Source organism: Vidua chalybeata, chromosome 3 (genome assembly GCF_026979565.1).
Source record: "Vidua chalybeata isolate OUT-0048 chromosome 3, bVidCha1 merged haplotype, whole genome shotgun sequence".
In the NCBI taxonomy this organism is placed as follows: Eukaryota; Metazoa; Chordata; class Aves; order Passeriformes; family Viduidae; genus Vidua; species Vidua chalybeata.
Genome location: NC_071532.1, coordinates 50,756,310 through 50,772,724, shown reverse-complemented (window position 1 = coordinate 50,772,724; position 16,415 = coordinate 50,756,310).

Here is a 16,415-nt window from a genome sequence, read left to right as displayed (position 1 = left end):
TGAGGTGCCTTTCCTTCCTTTTTCTTTCTCCCTATCACAGTCAAATTGTCTGTCTCTTTCATTCACCTTCTTCAAGCATAACATAGTGCTATGGACAGGCAATATTTCTTCAAGGGTGTAAAACACACTTCTTTGTGCTGTGAGGATAAACCACTCCTGCCAGCGCACCTCCAGACAGGAGGGACACTTGCCTCTTGTATGGATTTTAGCTTTGGAGGAAGCTTACAGGAGATAGAAAAATGACTGCAGGTGAGAATTCCAGACTTCTTTAGACCTGACTGGCTGATGCAAAATTTGTATGGCATTCTCATGACCCTGGTATTGTCTTGAAAAGAGAAACAGCCCATTATTCTTTATTCACCACTTCTTAGGATTTAATACAGAAAATAGCCCAGGAAGTGTATCTCTGCATCCTCAGACACCCACAGACAGCTGTCAGCACCCACTTGCTCCAGTTTTCAAAAATTCAGAATTTTTATGACATTTTTATTTTCATGAAATCTTCACCATTTTCAGCTGTCCAAATATCATTGTTTCAATAAAATACTGGCACTGCAATGTTCCACAAGAGTTTTTTAAAACAATTGAATTATGAAATGTTACCCAAAGGGCATTTTGTCTCATTCAAATGGAATAATAACAAAATTAATCCCAGGAGGAAAAATACATCTTAGACAAGAGCTTTTACAGTGAATTTAATTTTATATGTCCAGTTGACACCCAGTCTTTAGTGAATTGAGTGAAAGCTGATTCCTCAGAACAGATTCACTTTTCTTACGATTATGATGGAGAACTTTCTGTGTCATGTTAAATCACTGCCAAGTAATGATAGTTAAACATGTAGTCATGATCATTACACGTGCCATGGAGTTTAAGATCTAAAAAATTCACTCATAAAAGCTACAGAAGTAGATGGAATAAGTTAATTGGATAAATCCAAAAGACTGGAAAAGAAGACAGTTAAAATATTTTGGCTTTTTACCATAGTTTTGGTCAAGTGTCTCCTTCATGTTTACCCAGAGAAGCAGGGAGTGGGTTAGGTTCAGAGCCCAGATCTCTTGGCTGTCAGGTTTGTGTCAATCTAGAGTACTGCAGCTCCCACTTGGGGTAAAGGGCTTTTTAAAGATTACTGTGCTACCATAATTCTGATAGAAAATTAAATCTCTCTCTGACTATGTTGCTAGCAGAGCAATCCAAAGGGCAGGAAGATCTTATGAAGACACCTTTGTTTTTTCCAAGAATCTTCAGACTGAGGTTTTCCATGAAAGTTAGGTGCTTAAAGTTATTTGCAAACCCTGGCAGAACCTCCGAAATACCTTCCTTCAACTTTATAGTCATACACCCTATGAAACTCTGGCCTTCAGTCACAGAAGTCAAACAGTGAAGCATCAAGTATCTTGTCCAGATTACTTAGCTACTTCTTCTGGAATAAGTACTTTATGATAACGTCATTCTGCAAGATTGCCAGAAGGTTGCTTTCTCCTATTCTCAGGATGTTTTGTCCAGGATTTCACTCAAACTAGCTGCTCCTTCAATCTCATTTATTTTTATTTTGCACTATATCATATGCATTAAAACAGAGATTAGAAGCCTGAAAACTTGGGGGCAAAGGCTGCTAAATAAGGTGGTATTAAAATTTAAAATTAAAATTTACTGTACTAAGGAATTGCATCCCCACAAAAGTGTTCCAAATTAATCAAGGAATAGTTTAAGTAAAGTTGAGCATGGTATTCAGAATTACCTAACTGTTAGTCCTACTTGATACTGATGGAAGTTCGTTATGCCATGCCTGTGTAATGACCCATGAGAAGTGAATATATTGCCTAAGTCAATTTCTTACAGCATATCTGTAGGTGTTGCACAGCATGGCTAAGACAATAGCCATGTCTTAATATGGTTAGTGGCACATCTACACAGCTAGCTGACTGAATTATTGTTCAGACATACTCTGACTAGCCTTAAGAAACAAAATGAAGCAGGCTTTTGGAAGTCAATTCAGTAATGGCTAGGTGCTTTCCGACACTAAGTGAGCTTATATTAAGCTGCAACCTGCAATACAGATGCAGTAATGAAAACACTGGCAAAATGAAGCCACAAAAACTGAACCACCTGCATCTCCTCAGAGTCAACCCCAAGTAGGGCTCAGACAACAGTAGGAAAATAACTATAAAAGTTCCTGGAGCTTTCCCTCTGGCAACTTTCCAGGGAAATTTCACCCACACACAGAGCCCCTGTACAAGGTTTTCATCTAACTCTAGACCCTTTTGCCCTAAACAAGAATATATTAGTGTCCTTCACTCTCAGACACTTTTCTCTTACAGAAGGACTCTTGTAAGTCAGTCATATCTCAGTCTGATTCTTCAAAAATATCATATAGAGGTGCTTATATGAATTCTGTTCATGCTGCTTCACCTCTAGAAAAACACACCATCTAAATTACTTTATTATACCAGGCATCTCATGCTAAGCAAGGTGCTAGGGTTCCAGATACTCCTTTGGCTCCCTACATGATGGAGCAGCTTGGCACTACTTGGAGTTTCAGCTAGTGGTACCATTTTCAGCTTGTTTCATCCAGGGTTTGCGTGGTGATGGACAGTCAGGATGTAAGCCTGGGAAGCAGGAAGGGAGTTTGTTTGCTCAGCCTGAATCTCTAGGGTACGCTCACTGCTGTTCTAATGTAAATGTTTATGAGGGATGCAATAAAATATTAAACTAAATGAATAATTGATATTTACTTTATAGTAATTCAGAACCTTGCTTGTTTGAATAAAATCCATTATTTACAATATTCTTAACTAGGAGTGATTTCTCTTTGTTCATGCCACCTACTAATTACTTGTTCCATCTGACACATTTTCCAGAGCCATATTGAGATGGTTATTATTGGATGTCAGTGTTTAAGGGCTTAGTATCCACTTTCCAGATACTCTCTAACATGAAGAGTTTCACAAACATATTTCTTGCACAGTGGATGATCTTTATCTCTAATAGATCTTTGACATACACAATCATTATAAAGATGTAGGTATATTAATTAAGCTGAATGATGGGAAAAGATCCCCAAAGTGCTTTATCTAGCACACAGCCTGAATTAAATACACCAAATTTGTGCTTATAGTATGCATTATGCACGAATATCGAAATTACAATTTCATTTTAAAAGTTCCTGAATCTTAAAAACTGCATACCTGAAGTGCATCCTCCAGAAAAAAAATAAAATTCAATTGTTGAAAGGCTTCAGTCATCCAATTAAAGAACAGAAACTGAACCTCATGATTAATGCAAGCCCTGAAAAGTGAGTAGCTAAAATTGACAGTCTACAAACAGCACATAGCTTGAAAATTATCCATCCAAAATACCCACAGCAAATTTACAAATTCCAAAAACAGGTAATGCAAACAACTCATTTTTGTTGCAGTTAATTATGTAATCAGTTCAATTAGTACAGTCCAATCTCACACATCAATTAATATTACATATCAACAGCTCGCTAACATGCCACTAAGCCCAGTGCACTCATGTTTTGTGCATACTTAGGTAATTACGGAATGTGCAGTGAAGGAATATCCTTTCCCTGCTAAAAGCAACATTCACAACCTTTCTTTTATCTCTGCAATGTGAGAAACACCCGGAAAAGAGGAGGAACAGTGTGTGTGGGTTGCTGCCAGAAGTTCCTCCATCAAATTACACTGTAAATCTGCAGGACTAAAGAATGTTATAATACTGTTATAATAAACATAACTCAGACAAAAAGCTTTTCACAAATTAAGTGCCAAGTGTCTCCTCCTTGAGACATAATCAATGCAATTGTGGAGTAGTTGAAAGGCAGGCTGCATGCATTTAGCCTCTTAAAGAACAGCTTTGAATAAGGGCTCCCAATAATCATATGGGTATCCTGCTTGCTAATTCTTATTGATAGATTAAAAACTAAGTGAGTATTTATGCTGGCAAAATATCAGTCACCCTTTCTGGCTGATGCTTTACAGGTAAGCAAGAGCAGATTTCTATGATTTTGTAGTATTATGCTAGTAAAACCAGTCTGGAAATACAAAGTACCAGGTTGTAATTTATAAAGTTACTTCACCTCAGAGTGAACTCTGAATTTTGCAGGGAGTTACTGGAGAGTTGGCATGCACAAGAAACAGTGGGCTGAAATTCTGGGGAAAAAAACAACACTAATTATTTCAGAGATCACCTAGAGGAGGGACCTCAGACTAGAATCCAGCTCCCCTTTAAGCTGAACTGAATGCAAAAATCATTACAAACATATCACCATTGAAGAAAGTTTTGATTCTACTATTGACTTTTCAATTTTCAAACTACTATTTTTGCAGGTTAGTCTAGGCTACACATGCATGTATGTGTTTTTTCCCTAAGTTCTATTTTTTTAGATATGTTATATGGAATTACATTTAAGGTTTGTCTACAATTTTGCAAAAGAAAATTTCTATTACTAGGAGCTACACCTTTTGTAGGTGCAGAGGACCTAACACACAATGCACCTACTTCATTGTTATTATTTTGTCCTTAAGACAGACATGGAAAAACTTAATCAAATTCAGAAAAATAATGCTGGAACTAAAAAAAAACCACATTAATTCAAATTCTTTACTGCAATCATGTGCTATTTTCCTTGCATATAGGGAAGCTTTAGGTTAAGATTGATAAGTCTTTAGACATCTATGACTTAGAAGTACGAAGTACCAGTCTAAGTTAATCATATAGAGTATTTTACAATCCATTGAAAAAAAAAGGAACTTTTAAAGCACCAATCACCTCCTAGAGTAAGCATCCACACAAGCCAAGTGAATTGCCTCCTAGGAATATCTGTTTTTCTCCACAAACTTCAAGAGAGTCAGGGTGTCTGACTTGCAAAAGTCTGTAATGAATACTACTGACTGGATTTCATTTTTAATTAAAGAAAAAAAAAACAAAAGTGTTCAAGAAAAATATGTGTCCACATATTTTGAGCTTCTGTCTAGCAGTTTAACCTAAACAGGAAATCAAGATGGACAATCTAAGACATGGTGAGAAATAATGCAAAAAAACAGACAGAAAGAATCACAGTGTCATGAATATTTTAATATGTCCAATAATGTGGCTTCTTCAGGAGACCGCAGCTTCTGAACCAGGCAGCATCACACATTTTGTTCATACCTGCATTTGAACTTCAGCAAAGTACAAAGAAAGTATTTCAGATTGAACACAACCTCAGCAAAGCCTTTCAGGCAGGAAGGACTCTTCTCCCTAGGCAGAGGCAGGAGCAACGGGTGATGTACTGACAGCAACCCCCATTCCCTGTCGCCCTGCACTGCTGAGGGGGAGGAGGTAGAGCTGGGAAGCAGGAAGGTGTTGAGATGAAGGTGTTTTTAAGGTGTTTTGCTTCTCATTATCCTGCTCTGATTTTGTCAGTAATAAATTCAACTAATATCCCAAAGCTGAGTTTGTTTTTTCCTGTGATGGTATTCAATAAGTGATCTCTTTTGGACCTTATTTCAACTCATGAACCCCTTATTATATCTTCTCTCCCATGTCCACTTGTGGAGGGGAGTGGTAGAGCCCCTTTGGAGGGTGCCTGGATGCCAGGCACCCCCCACAAGTGGCCTAATAACTGGTGAAATTGGAGTAATTACTTGAAGTAAAGTAATTTACTTGAGCCATCAGGGTTTCCATATCAGTGCAGGCCCAGAAATGAGGAAAGAGGTAATTCATCATTCTTTTTCAAGGAGTATGTATGTCCTTCCTGGCAGCAGTACAAGGGGAGTCCATGAGGCTGAGAACACATATGGACATTGCTTTCTAGACGCATTAAAGAGCTTTCCACCTGCCAAACATAAAAGACACCAGCTACACTGTACAATGTACTTTTCAAGTCAAAGTGCCTGAAGCTTCTCTGTGTCTGTTTTCAGACCTATTAGATCAAGGTCCAATTGATTTTGGTTGCTTCTTTAAATCCTTGACCTCTTAAATTCCAAGTATTGTCTTTTTACTGCTGCATTTTGTAGTGCAGTATCCTTCAGGGAGGCTTGACATGGATTGCTCCAGCCTGAAGTTAAAAGGGGCAGCAGTACCATGGATTGTGTGACCCTGCTATCTTCAAAAAACACCTTTCCTCAAACTGTAAACAAGAGCTTGCTGAGGATTTATTAGTGCATGTGGAGAGTAAACAAAAGCCTACAAGGATCGTATCAGATTACACCACCTGTGAGTGGTGGTTTGCAAGGCTCTCTGAAGGAACCTACTGCATTTGTGAATTATTGCAAGCCTGGCAACATCACACAATGATGAGAGCTTAAGAGGATACTGGGTAATAACTTGGCAAATCATTCTCCATCCTCTGCAGATATAACATACTTAGGGATAGCTGAATTTTTACATTGCATTACTTTAAAATGGCTAGTTGTAAACATGACTAAAACTAAAAGGATTAACATTCCTTAGATATTTCAACAAAATCAGCTACTCCAAAGAAGGCATTTAGCCCAAGCATTTCTCATGTCTTCAACTTTCCTCTGTGACACAACACTCAGAAAAAAATGAAAGGTACTTTTCAAAATTTGTCAGTGAATTTAGTGCTTGTGAAAATGAAAGATTTATAACCCTAACCAGAGCCAAACACAGTACATTGGAGAAATTTATGTTCACAGAAGTCAGCACAAGTTCTTCAGCTCCAACTTGAAACACCCTAAATATCTGGTCCTTCCTCCAATTAGCATTATTGGCTAAAAATAATAAAAATAGTGCTCACAACACAGTCATGTCTTGCTTATACTTGGTGAATGCTCAGTGAAGAAGGAACTACCTTTCTTTTTAAACACACCTTCTGAATTAAGGTGTGCCCCGTAGATCGCCTTTCACACAGACATGTATATTTGTTCATTTGCTTTCTCAAGGAAGAGGTTCCAAAAATGAAATTAATGTTAAGGAACATGTAAAGGGCTTGCCCTAAAAATACCAAACAATCCCCTCTCATGCTTCCCCAGAACTGGAGCTGACCTGAGTAGAATAATTTCAGATTATTTTCTGGGAAATGCCTTAAACTGTGCCCCATAGTATGATATTGACATAACCTATGTCTGCTCTGTGGACTCCAGGAGCATTTCCCAGTTTTGGTAACCATCATTCCCCTCCCCACAGAGACTCACATATCCTGGTTCCCATGTAGAAATACCACCCCAAAAGAGAACATGCCAAAGTGAATGGCATTGACTTCCACTGGGAAATAAAGATGGATACTGGTGGATAGGGAAATGTGGACTAGAGAATCAAATGCTATTTATTTATGGATCAAATATGAAAAGACCAGCATAAAAAAAAATTCCATGTATTCATACTATGTTTCCTTGAGTTCCAGATACCCATAAATCTAAGGAAAGAGTTAAAAATTTGGTCCGTTTCTACTGCTGCTGACAGGGAATCCATTTAGAAACACTTCTTAATTTTAGAAGGAATGTATACGCAATAAAGGAACATAATCAGACGGAGAAAAAAGGTGCAAAAAAGAAATTCTTACAGTAATTTCTTCCCACTTTTACTTTGGATAATGAGCATGCTATCCAAACAGCTGACCATATAAAGCTGCCAATGCTGTGATCCAAGCATAATAGTGATGAGCAGCTAATCAGAAACCACCCTAAAATAAATCCTGCACAGTATTCTTTATCCTTAAAAGCCTGTCTTGGCACCAGTTTGACCCTGTGAAATGTCCATCTTCATAATTTACTAGGAATTTTTATCATGCAGGGTATGAACATGCCTGAAATAAAGAAAACACAGGAGGTAGGTAATAATCATTATTTTTCAGGGAACTGCTGCAACCTTCCCTAGAGTTGTGCTTCTTGGAAAACTTGGGAGAACAGAAATATTCCCACTGGCATAGACACTTGTATGCTGTGAGGGACTCCAGAAGCCTAGTCAGCTGGCCTGCTTGAAACACAAAGTGTCAGGATCCTGGGTACAGGAAAGGTTAATGGAAAAGAGGAGGAAGAAGAATTGGGGCAGGGTGCCCCTCTATAGAGCTGCCTAGTGAGACCTTAAACTTAAAGCCCTTCTGTCAATATTTGCCATGGTCTGAGGAAGAAACAGGCTGTTCTGCTTCATGGTATCTGCAGTGCCTTGCCCTGCACTCCCCCTACTCAGTGCAAGGTCTCAAAGAAGGAGGCAGGCAGGACACTCCTGCCAAACCTCATCCTTGAAAGAGAGACCCCATTAGGTTACCTTACCTGTGCCTGTGGTCTCAGCCGTGGCATTGGCCCCTCTGTGCTCATCTCCACTCAGCTCCACAGTTCTCCCCAAGATGAGGTGTCCACCACAAGTCATGTGGGTCTCCAGACACAGGTCTCATACATCTCCCAGACTCCCTGCAGCCACATTTGCCCCTCATTCTGAATTTGGCTACATTGTCTACTAAGTTCATGCTTTTGGACTGTAATAGATCACTGACTCACCTCCTGAGGATCTCCTGGATGACCAGTATTTTTTGGAGGCATGTATAGATGGAAGACTGCTCCATGTGTCTGCTCCAGAACAATTAGAGACTAATGTGTTTTCATTGGTGAGAGAGCCAGGCAAGTGTCTATGTATCAGATGTAAAGTGATATTGAAATAACAAAGCATTTACTTAAATTCACATTGTTCAAACAAAAGGCAACCTCACCTATTTTCCCTTTTCAGATAGGATATTGACAGGTCCCATTTTTTGTTCAGTTCATTTGAGACTTTAGCATAACAACTAAACCTTATGCTGTTAAATTCCCAGAAATCATTTTTATGTGGCCAAAGAAAGACATGGACACTAGAGATTTTAAGAAAACACAGTGATGTTTATTTGATTTTCTTGTTGCATAAATGGATTTTATGTACTGGAAAAGTAACTAATCTTGATAGATGTGCGTGTGGTGATACAGCTGATGGTTGCTGAAGCCAGACAATGGGAGCTTTCTCTTTCCAAGCCTCTTATTGAGGAACTGTGCTGATACTTAAGTAAATAAAATGACAAAAAGAAAGGGGATAAAAACATAGAGCTGATTAAGATCAAATTAAAAATAAATCAACAGCAAGTCCTACTGAAATGCAACTCCAGAAGCTACAGCAGTGTCAGAGCATAATGCAAATGAAGAAAAAAGCATCGATCTCTAGACACAAACACAACATTTGTTTCTTCATATACATCATTTGGGCATTTTAAAAGATATTTGTTTGGAATTTCTAAATTGATTCAGCTCATGAGATCATTCCACAGCAATCTCCAAAAAAATGGTAAAGCCTATCAAAGTAGTTGATGGATTATGCTTCCCCACATACAATAGGACAGTATGAAATATCTCTCTCTACTTTGTCATCCTAAGCTTCAAACATAATAATTCTCCATGTGTATCATTTGGATGTCTATCCAGAGCAAATCACTTCTTTCCCCACATTTTTAAATCTGCTTTTTCTTCCAACACTAAAAAACAGCAATTTATTTTAACTCTAGAATTATGCAGATTATGCAGGGTGCTACATCTACAAAGAAAAAAAAAAAAAAAAACAAAAAAAACAATGTGGATCCAAATGTCCAGGACAACTCAAAAGGTACAAATTAAAAAAAAAAAAAAAGCTTGCAAATTTCTAGTTATGTGCCTTTCTTAAAGCATCTTAATAGTTCCATGAAAGTCACATGGAAAAATGTTTTTTTTAAATTTGTTCTCTTAAACTTCAGCCCGCTGAGCATTAAGTCAACTTGCTTAGGTTAGAGACAGCTGCCACACAAACCTTAGCGTTGGCTCATGTCCAGTCCGGATGTTGTGACTAATATTGCTTAAGACACTTGGGTTATCTCCTATTCCTTTTGGAAAATGCATTGGAAACTTGAAGTTCCATCTTAGTGTTACCAGAGATGTTCATTTAATGATAGAAATTAGAGACTGAAATAGAATCTTTAGTCATTTTATCCTGCAGAAACATATTGCAACAGCTTAGGCCTCTTAAAGAGCACTGCAAATGTCAGGAACAAGCATAAGTGCAAGTACTTTCCTTGAATACCTGACCATTTTCTACACCTCTTAATATATTTATTTTAAGCAATGAATACAGCTGCAGTAGCTAAATTAAATTTCATTGAAAGAATGCACTTAAGAGGATGGGCAACAACACATATGGGCACAAAAATAAATGACAGGTTTGTTTCTCCTTCTGTGTTTGTTATGAAAGACATTAAAAGCTGGAAGCAGAAGAAAGATGGGAAGATTCAATGAAGATCAACAAAGGTTTACTATTTGAAGAGTGGAGAAAGTAGCAAAACAGTCATGATAACAGGAAGAGTGGTAGCAATGCCCATAACACAACTGGTTTGACAAGGACAAAGAGAACACAGTCCTGTTTGCCCTGCTGCAGCACAGCCCCAGTCCTCACAATTCGTGCAGTTGCAGGACTGGTTTCACAGATTACCATAGCCCTGGCTACATGTAACACAGTCAACCAGCTGATGAGGGAGATCTGTGGGCAGGCTGGCAGGACGACTACCTCCTGAAGTCCTATGGGGACGTGCTCAGATCATGGTCTGTGAGGTATCTGAAAGCTACTGAGATGGTGTGACTGCCCACCTTCCCAGCTACAGGAACAAAGTACATGGGCTATCTGACTGTGGGGGTGGAAACCACTTTCATGTACTGTGTTTTCTTACTTCTGCATGCCAGTAGATCTATGTGGATCACGTATGATATTTACTTTAAGCATAGAGTAAGGCAGAAGAAATTATCACTGTACTCAGCCATCATACAGCTTTCCTTCTTAGTGATTTCATGTATTACAATGCTTTGGTTTTTTAGCATTTACACTGCAGTGCAGTACCATCAACTCAGAAGGTAGATCCAGTACTTGCTCTGCACATAAAACCAGAAAAAAAAAAAAAAGACTGTATCAGAGACACCCAAATCTATATAAACCTGCCAACTAGGGTTTCCCCAGATGCTTTTAAAACCATAAGCACAAGATCTCTAAAACCAAAAATGAAAAGTTAAAAGTTTCAACCTTCATAAGCAGAAGAATGCTTTGATCAGATCTTGTTTGTGATTGTGATAATTATATAGGAAAATATGTCAGTGCAAATGTTTGAAAAACAAAGGACATCAAAGCACCTAAGAAGTCCTGTTTAGTTATTTGCTTTAGATGTGTCCTTGACAATATTCCTGTTGGTAACAGCCTATCTCTCAAATGTCTAACTGAACATCTGAAATAATTATAACAGAGCAATAGCCAAGCTACAGAACAAATGTTAAAAGCATAGAATTCAAAGCAAACAGCATTCCAGGAAGCAAACAAAAAAAAAAACTGCTGTGTCAGAATTTGATTAACCATTAGTTCAAATCATGATATTGATAGTCATTACACCATAACTTGCCCAAAAATGCAACTATTGAAGGAAGTGAAGCAGCTATAGAAAGACAAAGTTAGTTTGAAGCATGTTACCTGCTAATCGGGAATAATTTTTAAAGATTTAGTGATCCAAATCTTTCAACTATTTCATATCTGCTGCATGCTATATTAGTAGCATTCAGAAAAAATCAATTTAAGTAACATCAGTTTACCATAGGGGAGGAAGATCTATTATATCCAATAAGGGCGTGAACTAGTTGAGAGTGAGAGAAGGAGATAAAACTGATAGGTGGGTGGTTTGAAACAGCTTTTGTCTACAAGAGGGTGAGAATCACTGCTGGCTGGGTACTTTCAGTGGAGAGCACAGAAGAAATGAGACTGATTATACAATTAGTCTAATATTATGCAACTCAGAAAAGGTCAAAATGTAATCATAACAAGAGGGATGCCTTATCTGGCTTCCCATTTAAATATTGCATTTGCCATTTAAATATTGCATGTTTGTCATGCAACAGTGTGGGCAAGTGAGATGAGAATCTGTTTCTTACATTGGATGACCTGTATGCAACCTGGACTCCCTGCTTTGCCATTATATGACTGAGGAGGCAGTGTTAATTTTGGCTTTCAGTCTGTGACACTTTGGGAAACACAGCTGGCAGAAGAACGATGTTTTTCTTGAAGGGATTATTTCTTTGGGTTGGTTTTCTTTTTCCCTGTGGCTGGTCAAATTAAATTAAGTTGTTTTGCTGAAGGAAAGGGAATTATTTATTATTATTCCCTGCTCTTAAAGTTGGTTAGCTCTGCAGCATATGCAAATCTAATAGGGAGAATAGAAAAGAATTACTTTAATTCTTTAGAGTGGATGATGATGACAGTAATTCCTGTCTTTAAAGATGCAAACCACCCATGAGTGGCTCTTTCTGGTAAATGTTAGGTATGAGACAAAACATCAGAAAAATCAAAAACCTGAATTTAGCATGACAATTTAGGGCAAGAATTCTGTTTGTGCTTTTGGCTAGCAAATAAATTTGTACACACATACAGCCACAGTATTATAAACAGTTAAGGGGTTGGAATGGACCTTAAAGACAACCTAGTCTCAATCTGCCTGCCATGGGCAAGAATACCTCTCACTGGAACAGGTTGCTCAAGGCCTTAGCCAACCTGGCTTTGAACACTGCCAGAGTTGGGGGCATCCTCAGCTCTCCTGTTGGATTGCATTATATGTTGGAGGAGGTGATCCTTGAATATCAGCCATCATCCTTGGGTCCCTCTGCCATTCAGTGTTCTATCCTATCATCCGCTACTGAGTAGGTATTTGAGGAGGCTAAACCATGCTCGCCTGAAGTCCAGAGCAGAGAGTTTGCTGCTTGCCCTCCTTCTCCTCACCCGAGGATCTCAAACTCCACCATCTCGTGGTCACTGCAGCCAAGGCTGCCTTGGTCACTGTATTCCCTACCAGCTCCTCCCTGTTGGTGAGCACAAGGTCCAGTATGGCACCTCTTCTTTTTGGCTACTCAATCAGTTATGTAAGGAAATTGTCATTGACACATTCCAAGAACCTCCAGGATTGCTTTTGCTCTGCCATGCTGTCCCTCCAACAGATACCTGGGTGGTTGGAATGCCCCAAAAGGACCTGTTTTACTCATATTTATCCTTTTTAAAAACACTAGTGATTACCTTTCCTTCCACCCATTTACACCTAAAGTGTTGCTTCACATGACACCGTAAACTAATAGGAACAAAGAAATCCACCAAACCTAATATAGATCAGGCAAAATGAAGCAATGTTGTCTGTGTAGGAGCTTTTACAGAAAAGGTTTACAAGGACAGGACTTGTAAGCTAAGCACTAGCACTTCCTCCCTGGCCATGGCCTACTGGAGCATTCTCCAATAAGTGCAGAGGCAGGGTTATGCTCCCAGGTGTCTGCCCTTCTATTCTGAATAGCAGCCTCATCTGCTCCCCATTGCAAGAGCCAGGCCTTTCTTTTTCCCTTTTCCCTCTTCCATGTTAACTCTTACTCCTAATACTTTTAGTAGCTTTAAAAAAACCCCACAAAAACAAAACAGAGAGATTATCTGACTACCCATAACATATTTAGGACAAATTACCTTTGGGTTTTTGTAGGTAATTTAGGACAAATTACCAATGTACATGTTGCTGGGTCAGGGCTGCACATGTTGCTCTGCCTTTAGTCTGGGTAGAGGCCATCTCCAAACACCCAGACTGCAGTGATTCCTCAGACCTAAAAAAAAAAAAAAAAAAAAATATATATATATATATATATATATATATATATATATATATATATATATGTATATATGTATATGTATGTATATATATATACATACAGATCCAGAGAAGGATGGAAGTTCTGTAACAAAAAAAGTAGCAAGGTTTGAGGTGATGAGATTAATGTTTTCACTTTTAAAGTGAGGCAGACAAAGAGGTATTGAAGAGGGATAGAATAAATTCCAGGGGGCGCTATCAAATGGTGAAATTATCTGTACTATCTGATGTGATATCATAATTTACATCTGGAGGACAAGGTCAGTAAAACCACTGGCAAGTATTTGAGAAAGCCCATAAATACTGCTTAAAGTCAATGTTCCTTTAAGCAGATGTATATCTGATTGGAGAATCAGAGTCTACTCTGTTTGTATAACCATGGAGAACTTCAATGACTTTTTGAAGGACTTCAGTTTATTATGATTGAACTCATAAGTTTAAATGTTTTTTAAGCAAATGGCCTTAGGATAAGTATGTTTTTGTCCAAGCAGAGGCTTGCTTTTAGCTTCAGGTCTTTCAGTGTTTTCTTAAGTATGAAGACATCAGGTCAGATTTATCAGATAAGAATAAAATTAACAAAACCAATACTTGGGGTGCCAAGTACCAGGCTTTCAGGCAATGGGATTGCTAGTTAATAATTAATCACCCATTTGTTAGCCATACTTAAACAAAACTTATTGAAGTTTAAGTCAGGAATTAGGTCCTCAGCCATAAAATAGAATAGCAAGAGCAAGAAAAATCAAAAATTTATGTCTACTGTTACTACAAACCCATGTTTTCAGTCTAAGACTGAAAGTTGTTCTCATAGAACACCTTAGAAAAGAAAAATATATTATAAAATATCTCTGTTCATGGACAATGTGTGAACAAGATGCCGTCTGAAGACATGTAAATGTGTGATATTATTGACAGACCGAAATTGAAAAATTGTATTATAATTGGAGGAAATAAATATGCTAAAAATTAGTTGCTAACCAAGTACTTTAATATTTAATGAATTATAATTATCCAGACCTAAAGGTAAATAAGAAATGCGATATTCTTATTTATAGAAACAGAAATTTTTATGAAGAAACAGGAGGAAACCTTAATAAGCCACAATGTCCATCCTACTGTTCAGAGATATTAAAAAATATTAATACAAAATAATTTGATGGCAAAAAAATATATTGTTTCTATAATAATATCATGATGCACTGTTAAGAATTATTAAGGAAAATTAGCTTTAAAAATATGGCTTCAGTTTATAAGGAAAACATTGACCTTAACAAATTAGCTCACACATAATGAGCTTGCTGGCCCTGATAGATATTATTCGGTATTTGCTTTGAAATTAACACAGGGGGGTAAAGATGGAAGAGAAGCTGCTCCTGGACTAGTACCAGTGCCACCAGTATAACTGCAACAATCACAGACACTTTTCTAGAGAGATAGATAGAACTAAAAGTGACATTGAATGAGATGGCATGAGTAAAGTTTCACCAACTTTTTAGTAATCCTTTTAGCAATCTTCTCATCTAAATTAAAATCTTAATAACACCAGCTTCTGTTGAAGACATTGTTGAGACCAGTTGTAATTTGTCAGCTCTTCTGAATCCATTACCTAAAAACCTGCATACAGTGCTACCCAACATCTGCATATGAAACAAACCCCATTGCAGTTCCCTGTATGAAAAGCTGGCCATAATCTATCTCAGGTACTTAGAATCAGAACCATTTCAGCTGGAAAAGTCATGTAAGATCAGACCAAGTGCATTGGGCACCAAAGTCCAACCAGTAAACCATGTCCCCCAGCACCACATTTACATGTCTTTTAAATACCTCCCGGGATGGTGACTCAACCGTTTCCCTGGGCAGCATGTCCCCCGACAAACCTGTCAAGGAGGAAGTTTTTCCTAATATCCAATCTAAGCCTCCCCTTGTGCAAGTGGAGGCCATTTCCTTGTTTTATTACTTGTTACCTGGGAAAAGAGGCCAACCCCCATCTGGCTACAGCCTCCTTTCAGGGAGTTGAAGAGAAGCCTCTTTTTCTCCAGGCTAAACATCCCCGGTTCCCTCAGCTGCTCCTCACAGGACTTGTGTTCCAGACACTTCACCAGTTCCATTTTTTCTGTGACTCGTTTGAAGTCTTTCCCATTGAAGGAGCTGTGTGTGAACTATTAATGTTTTAATCACTGCTCAACACCGCAAGTCCCACCCTCATCTCCTTGCCTTCCCTGCCTCAGGCAAGCAGTCATTTTTCAAGAAAGCCATTCAAATACCAATCAGAGAAAACTTCATTTAGTTAAGGTTCTCCTCCATTTGCTGTTCACATTCTAAGTGAGATATAATCTCTGGTGAGATGAGAACTCTGGACAATTGATAAAATATGATTAAATGCTTAACAAATAGCCTCACTTGTGTTGTCCGGTTTGTATGATAAAATCTTAAATCTGTGAAAGCAATTGTTTCTGACATCTTCACGCAGGCAATAGGCTGCCCAAACAGTGCTGCTCAGTCAGTAATTCTGAGGCTATAGAAGTGAGAAGCACACAGTGTAGACAGAAATTAAAGCCTACTTATGATGAAGAGTCTGGGTTCTTTTCTTAAACTCCAGGTTTTTTTGCGGTGAAGGGAGAAATCTTTTCATAACAGCTGCCCTTTTGTGGGTTTGTATTTTTGAAGTTATTGTGGTCTTGTGATTAACAGCAAGGAATGGCCACAGGGTAATTGTAATATGTTAATGAAACCCCACGCTCTGCACAACTTCCTTGAAGATTCTTTTTATAGA